This window comes from Taudactylus pleione, unplaced genomic scaffold (genome assembly GCF_031769625.1).
Source record: "Taudactylus pleione unplaced genomic scaffold, aTauple2 ptg000021l, whole genome shotgun sequence".
NCBI lineage: Eukaryota > Metazoa > Chordata > Amphibia > Anura > Myobatrachidae > Taudactylus > Taudactylus pleione.
In genome coordinates this window covers 19,284,681-19,297,364 of record NW_028284423.1, presented here as the reverse complement: position 1 = coordinate 19,297,364, position 12,684 = coordinate 19,284,681, and positions in this window count along the sequence as shown.

The window sequence follows — 12,684 nt, the reverse complement described above, 5'->3', positions numbered from 1 at the left end:
TTCATCCTAATCCATCCAGTAGAAGGCCCAGAACAGGCTCCCCGGGTCAAAGTTCTGTCCAGCGTACATCAACGGGAGGTCTGACTGGGACCTCAATCCCCTAGTATATCTTCTGGGATCCAATGTTACCACTCTGTGAAGTTTTTTGTCCAAATCATCCAAATCATCCATTGGAAGGCTCAGAACAGGCTCCCTAGGTCAAAGTTCTGCCCAGTGTACAGACCAGTGATTTTTTTATATAAGATAATGTCAAAGGATAACCAACTGTGAAGATGCTGAGCTAGAATAATGCCATATACAGTATATCTAAATAGATTATAAGCTATAGTTTTGATAAATTACTTAAATATTTTAATTGATATTGGATACTTGATATGGGTTTCAATTACAGCAATATTATGGAGTCAAAAACAAACTATAATTAATTCTCTACTAATAGATGTATTTAATTATTACATGGTTTTTGCAGATATCTATGAATGTAATTATGTACAGGTTTTACTATATACACACAGACTGACTATACAGCAGGGATGTAGTCGGCATTCTGGTGTGCGGGATGCCGATGGTCCAAATGCCAGTGCCGAAATCCTGACAGCTTTCGGATCCCGGCACCAGTATCCTGACCACTGGCATCCCGAAGGTAAGTATCGGCAGTTAGGGGAGGGTTTGGGCACTAGGGGGAGGGTTACAGTTAGGCACTGGGGAGGGAGGGTTAGATTTAGGGTACGGGGAGGTTAGGTTTAGGCACTAGAGGGAGGTTAGGTTTAGGTACCAAGGAGGGAGTGTTAGGTATAGGGTGTGGGGACGACGAGGTTAGGGTTTGGCACTAGGGGGGAGGTTCGGTTTAGGCGCTGGGGAGGGAGGGTTAGGGTTAGTGCTAGCATATGGTATTCTGACCAGTGGCATCCCGACTGCCGGCAATCCATACCCAACACATACAGCATGTGTCACAAACAGAAGGTTCAGACACAGATTACAATAGGAACGTGGTTCCACCTTAACAATTCAAACCTATTTTCTAATTACAGATACATAAATGTGTTAAGCACTGAGAAATGAAGGTGCAAACTTCTCATAAGGCTGTGTAGTATATAATAAATGCTCTTTGCCAAACCTTCTGAAAAATAATGATACAGCAACAGTGTGAGCTGTCAGCATTACTTTTCATGTGAGTCATAATGGCACTGTTTTGACCTTTTTTTCCATCATTATCTGATATAAAGCACTTAAATTCCTTTGAACTGTAGTTTTGAAAAAGAATCGTGAAAGTTTTACATCAAAACAATGTACTACATCCTTTTTCCCTTGGGAGAACTGGCTGCCTTTCAATTGTAGTGTAAAAGAACCACATTCATCACAAGTTAATTGTCAGGAATTATGTCACAAGTGGAGTCTATGATCTGCAACAGTATAGAATTGTTTATTACCATTAAAAAAAATGCAAAAATAGACAATAGTTGTAAGCCATTAGGCCAAAGAGGCATTCCAGGATAGCACATAGATAGCACAGTGCCAAGAATGTCTAATTGCATTTAGGATATCAGAGTGCCAGCTAAAAGAACTTAAATACACCATCACCTGTTTGAACATACTCACATAAACTACAGTTTTGATAATTTACTTAAATAATTTATTGAGTCCAGTGACTCTTTAAAGCAGATTTCAATATCAGAATGCCAGTAACTATGGTTGTGCATGGATATCAGATTGTCAGAAACATATTGTTACACATAAATAGCAGAGTGCTACCCATGTGCAATTTTGAGATCCTGACACTTTGCCACCAACTATCCTAAGTTCCTGAAACTCAGCTTCCCTAGTGCAATCCTGAGTCTCTGTTACTCTTCTCCCAATATGCTTTCCTAAATTCCAGACACTCTGCTACCCATATAGTCATAATTTGGATTAAGATAATTAGAGCAAAGTGTCAGGAAATCAGGATTACAGTGAGATAGCAAAGTATCAGAAACTCATTTCAAGTGAAGCAAAGGGTCAAAAATTCAGAATAGCACAAGGGTATCAAAATGTAAGGTGATCAGGATATATAGGGATTGCAAATTGTCAGCAACTCAGACATGGTTAAGGTAGCAAAGTATCAGGAACTCTGCAATCAATGTGAAATCCTAAGTACCATGAACTAAGGATTGCGCATGGAAAGCAGATTGTTAGGACTCATGATTGCACACAAGTAGCAAAGGGTTAGGAACTCAGATTACACAGGTGTAGCACATGATCAGGAACTCATACTATCACAAGGCTATCAAAGTGTCAGGAACTTAGAATGCCTAGGGGTGGCAAAGTGTCAATAACTCATGATAGCACACTATCAGGAGCTCAGGTTTGCATATTGAAAGCAAAGTGTCAGGAACTAAGAATTGTATATGGATAGCAGAGGACCCTGACTAACAATTGGACAAAGGTAGCAGAGTGTCAGAAACTTAAGCTTGGACATGGGTAACAGGATGTCAGGAACTCAGGGTATCATGTGGGTAGTGGAGTGTCAGAGACTCATGATTACTGTACACATGGATAACAGGAACTCAGGACTGAAGAGTTGACAGGTTGCCAGAAAGTAAGAATACCAAGAATAGAATGGATTCACTAGAAACTGTAGCAGTGTATCAGGAGCTTACAGTTGTCCATAAATAGCATGAAGTTCCATGAATTTATGCACACTGCTAACAGCGTCAGTAACTCAGGCTTGATTATGTTTAGCATAATGTCAGGAATTCAGGGTAACTTATGGCTGGTGGAGTGTCAGAAACCCCTGAGTGCAGACTGGCAGCACAATGTCTGGAATTTAGGATTTTTCACTTCATAGCAAGGTGCCATAAACTCAGGATTGCTAGTTTTTGGCAAGGTGCCAGAATGGAAAGATACCAAGAACAGGACAGAACCAACATTGATTTGGCTATGATTGAAGTTAGAGTTTTAAATTCCAAGCAACAGGTGTAGCTCGGTACTGCTATGGATTGCAACATAACTGATTAACTGCTACACTGCTGGCACATAAGCAGTCCAAAATACACCAGCACATCTGGTTGGAGGATGGCATCTACATAGTCTACAGTTAGCAGGGATCAGAAGTCCTGTTTCAGAGATGTATGCTATTCTGATATTTATGCAATTGAGCGTTATGGTTGTACTGCACATGTGCTTAGGCATCTTTGCTCTGCCGCTCACAGAGAGGATTTCTTTACAAAGTGACTGACAATTAGGGACCATTTCGGGAAGGTACAGTCAGGTCCATAAATATTGGGACATTCACAGAATTTTCATATTTTGGCCTCTATTCACCACCACAATGGTTTTGAAACGAAACAAACAAGATGTGCTTTAACTGCAGACTTTCAGTTTTAATTTGAGATTAATTACATCCAAATCGGGTGAACGATGTAGGAATTACAACGGTTTCAATATGTGCCTCCCACTTTTTAAGGGGCCAAAAGTAATGGGACTATCAACTCAAAAGCTATTTCATGGACAGGTGTGGGCTATTCCCTCATTATTTCATTATCAATTAAGAAGGTAAAAGGTCTAGAGTTGATTCTAGGTGTGACATTTGCATTTGGAATCAGTTGATGTCGACTCTCAATATGAGATCCAAAGAGCTGTCACTATCAGTGAAGCAAGCCATCATTAGGCTGAAAAATCAAAACAAACCCATCAGAGAGATAGCAAAAACATTAGGTGTAGCCAAATCAACTGTTTGGAACATTCTTAAAAAGAAAGAACGCACCGGAGAGCTCAGCAACACCAAAAGACCCGGAAGACCACGGAAAACAACTGTGGTGGATGACAAAAGAATTATTTCCCTGGTGAAGAAAAACCCCTTCACAACAGTTGACCAAATCAAGAACACTCTCCAGGAGGTAGGTGTATATGTGTCAAAGTCAACAATCAAGAGAAGACTTCACAAGAGTGAATATAGAGGGTTCACCACAAGATGTAAACCATTGGTGAGCCACAAAAACAGGAAGACCAGATTAGAGTTTGCCAAACAAAATCTAAAAAAGCTATTACAGTTCTGGAACAACATCCTGTGGACAGATGAGACAAAGATCAACTTGTACCAGAGTGATGGGAAGAGAAGAGTAGGGAGAAGGAAAGGAACTTCTCATGATCCAAAACATACCACCTCATCAGTGAAGCATGGTGGTGGTAGTGTCATGGTGTGGGCATGTATGGCTGCCAATGGAACTGGTTCCCTTGTATTTATTGATGATGTGACTGCTGACAAAAGCAGCAGAATGAATTCTGAAGTGTTTCGGGTAATATTATATGCTCATATTCAGTCAAATGCTTCAGAACTCATTGGACGGCGCTTCACAGTGCAGATGGACAATGACCCGAAGCATACTGCAAAAGCAACCAAAGGGTTTTTTAAGGCTAAAAAGTGGAATGTTATGCAATGGCCAAGTGAATCCCCTGACCTGAATCCGATTGAGCATGCATTTCACTTGATGAAGACAAAACTGAAGGGAAAATGCCCCAAGAACAAGCAGGAACTAAAGACATTTGCAGTAGAGGCCTGGCAGAGCATCACCAGGGATGAAACCCAGCGTCTGGTGATGTCTATGCGTTCCAGACTTCAGGCTGTAATTGCCTGCAAAGGATTTGCAACAAAGTATTAAAAAGTGAAAGTTAGATTTAGGATTGTTTAGTTTGTCCCATTACTTTTGGCCCCTTAAAAAGTGAGAGGCACATATAGAAACCGTTGTAATTCCTACATCGTTCACCTGATTTGGATGTAATTACCCTCAAATTAAATCTGAAAGTCTGAAGTTAAATCACATCTTGTTTGTTTCATTCAAAGCCATTGTGGTGGTGAATAGAGGCCAAAATATGAAAATTCTGTCAATGTCCCAATATTTATGGACCTGACTGTAAGTCCTGGACATTTTCGGGGCATGTTGTGGCCTGTGTCTGGGATCCTGTACACACACACAGTGGTTCCAATGTCTCAGTTCAAGCGGCAATTCTGCATAACCATAGGGATATTCAGATGGCCGACTATGGGATGATTTGTGATGGTGGCTGTGTATTTGCACGCACTTGCTTGGATCTGCCAAGCCGCCGGTGGGTGTCTCTATACATTTCCAGCCGGCTACAGCATTATCATATTTTCGCACAGCTGCTACGTTCGGGATTTCAGATGCGAATGCATTAGTGTACATCTCTGCATCAGGCCCAGAGCTTCATAACCTGACATTGATCTTGTTGTTATACTAGCATCAACATTACCTCAGTTTTGAGCACATTTAGTCTGGATCTTAATAATCTTTTAAAAAACCATTGCACTACACTTATTGTGAAATCAATCTGTTATGCTCTAACTACAGTAGGTTCCCCCCTGGTCACACTTCTGCTAAGTCAGTTGCCAGTAAAGAATTCCATCATCCTTTGATAGGCAGTGAGACAGGTGGACTGAATATTGAGGTTGCAAACATTATCCTCTGTTCCAGCTCTATGACAACCATTGTGTCAGGACACTGAATACTTTGTCATAAGGGTCAGACTGGAGCTTTATGAGGGACATCATCTGCATCAGGGCAGACCAGAGTTATTGAAGGCAATGCGACATCCATTCTAATCACTTCTTTTGGAAAATGGAGAGTCATGTGGATGTGGATGTACTACCTGGAAGGGGTAAGTGCCTCAAAGCTGCAAAATGTTATTCCATACAGAGGCTTTAGTGAGAGGTTTCTAATACCACCTTTTAAACAGGATATATAATTGTGAATCACTGTCTAGCAGTTCTTCACAGCATAATTGTAGGGCATATCAGGTAAAGAGTAATGGTAGTAATAATGGTGAGATGATATTTATACAAAGCGGGGAATTCAATTAGTTGCAACAATGCTGTCATTTTTTGCGCACTATGTTTTCGCACCCTTCATGTGCACATTACCCTTATCATGTTTTTTGTGCATTTCAATTCCAAAAATTGCAAAGCGGCAGTCACGCAAAAATTCTTCCTGGTTTTACCCACGCTAAGTATAGGTGAAAATGGGGAAATATACCTGCGCCCCCAAAAACGGTAAAGAGATATAAGATAACAATATAAAAGTGTATTAGTGGCCCTAAGAACAGCATTTGGGGTTCTTAAATTGTGTCAAATGGCTGTTTTTTTCAAAAGACGTCAAATAATGACAGAAAGCAAGTGTTTTTTGGCAAAATAAATATACTTTTTAAATTGGGGGTGCATAAAAATGCCTATAAGTATTTGTGTCATTTAAATATACTTTTAAAAAACCTTCAAAATTCACCTTTAACACCCACCTGCAAAAAAACACCTGTCCCATTCATATAGCACCCCCATATACCTGTCCCACATTAAATAACCCATTTTCCTGCACTTTGCATTTTTTCACCTCAAAATGACATGTCATTATTGGCCAGATTAAGCATCCCAGTGGTTCTGAATCAAGTCCCAAAATTTTTACCTTGAAATAGGGATTTTCTGCAACGTTTCACCTGCTCAGGAGTCTTTTTTTAACCAAGGTCTTATAAGATTTCCTTGTAGACGACATTAGTAATTTTTTTTCCTGACGTCAACGTGAAAAGATTTATGGTCTCATTCAGACCCGCTCGCAAGCGCCTGAGCACTTGTTCGATGTTTGCGCTTGTGAGCTCCGGGGCTCACTACAAAAGGGGCGGCTGTTGATGTTGATCAACAGCTCTCCCCGTTTTGTAGGCATGGCGGGGGGTGGTTTCACAAACGGAGGCGTTTCCAAGCGAATGCTTGCCGTTTGTGGGCGGCCCCACTGACATCACCAGTGATGTCAGTGGGAGAGAGTTGCCAGCTCTATTAGAGCCGAAAGCTCTCTGGGGCTTTCGGCAGACGACACCCTACCATAAGGGTCTCATCGCAAGCCCCAATGGTCGTGATGGTCTTGACCATCGCCACCATCATCCTGGTTGCTCATTAAGGCTGTGGGTGGTAACCCACAGCCTAGCGAGCGGCCAGGAGGCCATATAATTTTTTTGATGCAGCCGCCCTCATTCAGAGCAAACGCTCGCATTTTGCAAGCGGCTCTGAATGAGGTCCTTAGTTTGATGTGATACAAAAAAGGGCCACGTAAAGTTGTCTATGAGAAGAACAGTCTCCACTTAGGTTAACTCCAACCAAGTTAAGTGTCTGTCCCTGTGCTTTATATATTGTCATGCCAAAGCAGACTCTTACTTGGAATTGGACTGGTTAAAAATTAAAGAATCGTTTTTCACATAAATGAAAATAGGAAGAGTAAAAAAAGGGAAAAGCTGAAATTTTGTATCAGAAAACAGGGCTTACATAAATTTTTCAGGAGAAACCAGATAATATGTATAATTCTCTACATGGTATAAAATAAAGTCCATCATGATATATCTTTAACGGTTTAGGCAGCATAAGCCAAGAAAACATTGGGACAGCCATTTTTTCATTGACGTGCTCCACTAGTATCAACACTGCTCGGCTCTTTTTTGCCATACATTAATTTTTCATACACCAAAACCAAATGTTCTATTGAATAGTGAACACTGCATCAAAATCCATCCAGTGGTTCTCAAGATTAGCCCGAACGAACAGACAAACGCCTACCAGGGACTTTATTTTGTACTTCAGTATGTATAGATGTATACTTACAGCAGAGAAAATAGAATCTTTAACTCAAATAGTAAGTACATAGTATCTCATATTTGAATATAGTAAAACATAATAAATAACCTAAAAATGATAATGAAATATTAAAACAATTCTGTCATATCAAGTGGTGTAATGTCACAAATATTTAATTCATGAAAAAAAAAAAGAATTGTTACATAAATAGATATATCATAAAAAAATCACCTTATGCATAGAGCACGTGTGCCATACATATAGTGCTGGTTTAGGTGTGCCATACATATAGTGCTGGTCTATATGCATAATCAGATATATCATACAAAATTCATAGATACGCAAATCACTTTATGTAAACACATATGCCTTCCACATATACAGATTCATAGATATTTGCAGCCAAATATCTTTACTGACAGTTCAGCAAAATAATATCCTTTCATAAACAGATACACACATGGTGTTATGGCTGACTTAATGAGTGATCTGTGTTATCAGGAAATTACCAGTGAATGAAATATTCGAATGCTTAATAAGCTTGAGAAGATATAAGCACACTGTTTTGTATTTGGTACAGTACTAGTTAGAGCTGGTTTTGTTGTTAGTTTATAATTGGTAGAGGTCAGTTGCCAATCATTATTGGTTAGCCTATTAGCTGCCCCGTCGAGGCGGGGTTTAGCAATGGTATATTAGGGCTGGAGGAGGAGTCAATTGCCTCTTTCCAGTTTGTGATCCTGGACTGTTAAGTACTCTGTATCTTTATTGTCTGTTATAGCTTGAATAAAACCTTTATTTTACTTTACTTTCCCCCTTATTTCCATAGCTCTTTCCTCATAGATAAATCTTCCTCACAGATAGCTCATTCCTCATAGATAAATCTTTCCTCACAGATAGCTTTTTCCTCACAGACAGCACTTTCCTCACAGACAGCTCTTTCCTCACAGATAGCTCTTTCCTCTCAGACAGCTCTTTCCTCACAGATAGCTCTTTCCTCACAGATAGCACTTTCCTCACAGACAGCACTTTCCTCACAGACAGCACTTTCCTCAGACAGCTCTTTCCTCACAGATAGCTCTTTCCTCACAGATAGCACTTTCCTCACAGACAGCTCTTTCCTCACAGACAGCTCTTTCCTCACAGATAGCACTTTCCTCACAGATAGCTATTTCCTCACATACTTTTTCTCTTCCCTCCTATTCTTTTGTTCCCCACCTTTTTGTACCTTGTCCTTTTCTCTCCATTCCTGTCAGGCCCCCTCTTTTTGCCCCCCTCTTTGATAATGCCCCATCCATGCCGCAATGCCCCCCCCACCCCGCCGTTTGGTTGGTGCTCACCCCATCGGCCGCTTCCCCATCCGGCCTCCGGACATGGCTGGCGAGAGGTGCGGTGGCCGGGCTTGGCACCCTCCGCCCGCTCAGCTCTCCAGCCCTAAGCGGAGCAGCGTGCCGGGCTTCCCCGGCCGCTAGCCCCACCCCTCTCATAGTGGTGGCCATTTTAGATGCTGAGGAGGTTTTAACCTCCTCAGATTCCCCCCTCTCGGGCTAATGGGGGATTTCTGCAGTGCCCAGTGCGCAGGCCCCCCCTGGGAGCCAGGCTGGCAGCATATTAAGCCCCATGCAGCCTCCACCCACCCTGTGTTTCACTTCCCTGGGCCATTTTTACAGCAGGCTAGAGCATCCCCTTCTGGGAGCGCTTGGCCCAGATAAATTGCGCCAATATTGCCCCCCCACCTGTCGCAGCTAATACGCCGGCAGGGCCGCAGGTTTGTAATTACAGGCCTAGCCCCACCTCCAATCCTGCTTTTTGTTTCGCCCCTTATTTCTCTCCGGAAGCTTACCAGCAGCCATTCCCAAACCCATTCATGGGCACGAGCTACCAATTTTACGCCCCTTCATATTCGCAGGTGCCTTGGCATTTTGCACAGCAGTACACATTCGGCCCGGGCAACTTTGCCCCTGTGCCCCAATAGGTTCAGTCTTCCTGGACAGCACTCAGGCTAACGGACGGTGCCCCTCTCGCACCCGTTACTACGTGTGCACCTTCTGCTCTTGTCCCTAATGCCAGTGTGTCAAGCCCACAGGTTCCTTTAAGTCAGCCTTAATTGTCCGCATTGACTTCCGGGGATGTCGTGGCAGATGAGCGTTTGTCTTCGTGTCAAAGCGCGGTGGGCGCACAGCACAACGAGGGACAAGCCTCCACTTCCAAGGACGACCCTTTGATCCCATCGGCATCTGGAGCAGGTGAGATGCGCGCAAGCTTATGAAATACTTTGTGCCCATTGCTCAAACACGGCAATGTTGAGGTGTTAGGTCCAAGATCAGGGAGCGAATACAAAAAGGTCGATATATCGACATGGTCACAATCATACTTGACACTAAGAAGGCGTTAGACACAGCGAAGAAGGGGGGGTGGCAGCCGAGGCCAGGAGGAGCTATCAGAATTGGCTTACTGGTATGTATGTGTTTGGTGCATGCTACATTGAGACTCGCCCGGCTGAATGTATGAATGTGCTAAAGTACTTAGTACAGGGCATGCAGGTGTCAGCTAGGCTTGATGTTTGGAGGCAGTACGATGAGCTTTTTAGGAAAAAGTAGGATGGCCCGAAAGTTTTTAGTTTTGGGTTTAAGGATGTGGCGGTGTGGCTGGAAGTTACGCAGCAGGCCCGAACAACTCTTGAACCTACTGTTGGGCATAAACACCCCTTTCCAGCCAACCCAGAATTTAATACCGAAGGAAAAGGGAAGTGCTACGCGTTAATAATGCCCCGTGGGTAACAGAGGGACTAGCTGCCGCTACCGGCACGTCTGCATGCTTGGTGGGAGAGGTTACCCAGCGAAGGACTGCAGTCGTCCCGGGGGTCATTCAGCAGGAAAAAGGGATCAGCGTGCGGGGGCTAAGTAGAGCTGTGTCTCCAATTAAGGTGGAAGTGTTAGAGCGCGGGATTTAGGTTACCATTGATTCGTCCGGATCTAGTTGTAGCTAAAAGGAATTTGAAGTCAGCTAGGGAATTTTCGGAGGTTGTGTCCCTTTTACATCACCACTAGTGGAGGATCTTTGCATTTAGCCGCTGGGTGTGGTACCAAAGAAGGAACAAGGAAAGTGCTGGTTGATACAACACCTGTCTTACCCGGGAGGAGGGTCAGTAAATGACGCCTTAGATCCAGTCGATTGTAGTGTCACCTTCAAGTCAATTGAGGATGCACTTAGTGTTGTGCAGGATTTTGGGAATGGGGCTTTGTTAGCAAAAAATATTGATATTGAATCGGCTTGCAGTTGCTCCCTTTACATCCCGAGTCATTTAGGTACATGGGTTTTCGGATAGGCGGTTCATTTTACGTATATAAGTGTATACCTATGGGCTGTTCTATTTCTTGTTCCTTTTTTGAGTGTTTTAGCTCTTTTTTACAGTGGTGTCTCCAAGCGGGTAGAGGCCAGTCAGGCATCACTCATTATCTTGACGGCTTTCTTTCAGTAGGACAGGCCGATAGCGCAGTCTGTAGCGAGCTGCTGTTTTTGGCTCAAGCGCTTTTTAGGTTAATGTGGGTTCCCATTGCGCACAAAAAGGCGGAGGGGCCAGTTACTAAGTTGGCTTACCTAGGTATTGAAATTTACACTGATTTGGGTTTGTGTAGGCTCATCTGTGAAAAGTACGCAAGATTGGCGAGTTGTTAGCAATTTTGTGTCCATTAAGAAAATATCTTTAAAGCAGCTGCAGTCCCTACTAGGTGACTCAATTCAGCTTGTCGCGTCATTCCCATGGGTAGGGGTTTTTGTCACAGGCTGGAGCGTGCCTCCGCAGGTGTCAAAAAGGCTCACCATATGATCCGCCTTTCGCCAATATGAAGGAGGATTTTAAGGTATGGTTGAGTTTCCTACAGGAATTTCATGGGGTTCGCGTTTGGCTCACTTCGTCTGTGGCTAATTACGAACTTCAATTGTTCACAAACGCATCGGGGCTTTGGGTTTAGGAGCATTTATTGAGGGTGAATGGTGCGCAGAGGCTTGGCCCGATATGTGGCATTCGAAGGGTTTGACTTGTAACTTACTGCTGTTGGAACTATTTCCAATTGTGGTAGCAGTTGGGCTGCGAGGCTTAGCAATCGGAAAATCATATTTTGGTGCGACAAATTGGGGGTGGTTCAAGCTATTAACAATCAGAGATTGGTCAGCCCCCAAGTGCTACGGCTACTTAGACATTTAGTTTTTGTCTGTATGCTTAGGAATATTGATTTTACAGCCAAGCATGTCCAGGGTGTTGAGAATGAGGTTGCGGATGCGTTGTCTCGTTTCCAATGGGTTAGGATTAGGTTACTGGCCCCGTTAGCTGGGATTCACGGTTTGCTTTGTCCTGATTCTGTCTGGCAGATCATGAATCCGTCATTGAAGGACTCATTCTGAGAGCACTTGCTCCAGGTACATGGAGGTCCTTTTCCCGCAGCGTGGGATGAATGGCGGGTTTTTTCTGGCAAAGACAGAAGCCAGTAAAGATCCGCATGTCAGTATGTCTGAGTTTGTATGGCGCGGGTGAATGGTTTGACATCCTACCAAGTAATTTATTATTTCTAAAGCGCTGAGGGGTTGGGCAAGGGAGCAAGCGGCTTCATGAGCAGGCGTATTTGGGCGATTCGTGTAGGCCAAAAGATGTGGGTATGTTGAGAGATTTAGGGCCTGATTCAGAGCCGTTCGCTATTTGCGGTCGTTCGTTCAAAAACAAGGGGTGGCTATTCAAATGATCCGTTCGCAAATTGCAGTCTGTTCACACCTCTAAGTCTGAACGAGCGAGCAAAACATACGCTCGTTTATTTGTTAAAAACGCCCCCTGGCCGCTCGCACCATACGTCATGTCCGCTATTTATTAGATTAATCGAGTACATCGACCAGCGTATGAACTGCTCCCTATTCTTGTGGTTGGTTTTTCCTACCACAATCTTGCGAGCAGTTCTGGCTATAAAATAACCCAGTGACGTGGTCAATGACGCTGCTGTATTAATTATGCACACCCATAAAACGCCCGTTTTGACCTTTAAGCACGCCTGCGTTCGGATCTCCACTCCCCATTTTCAAGCACCTTCCCCTGT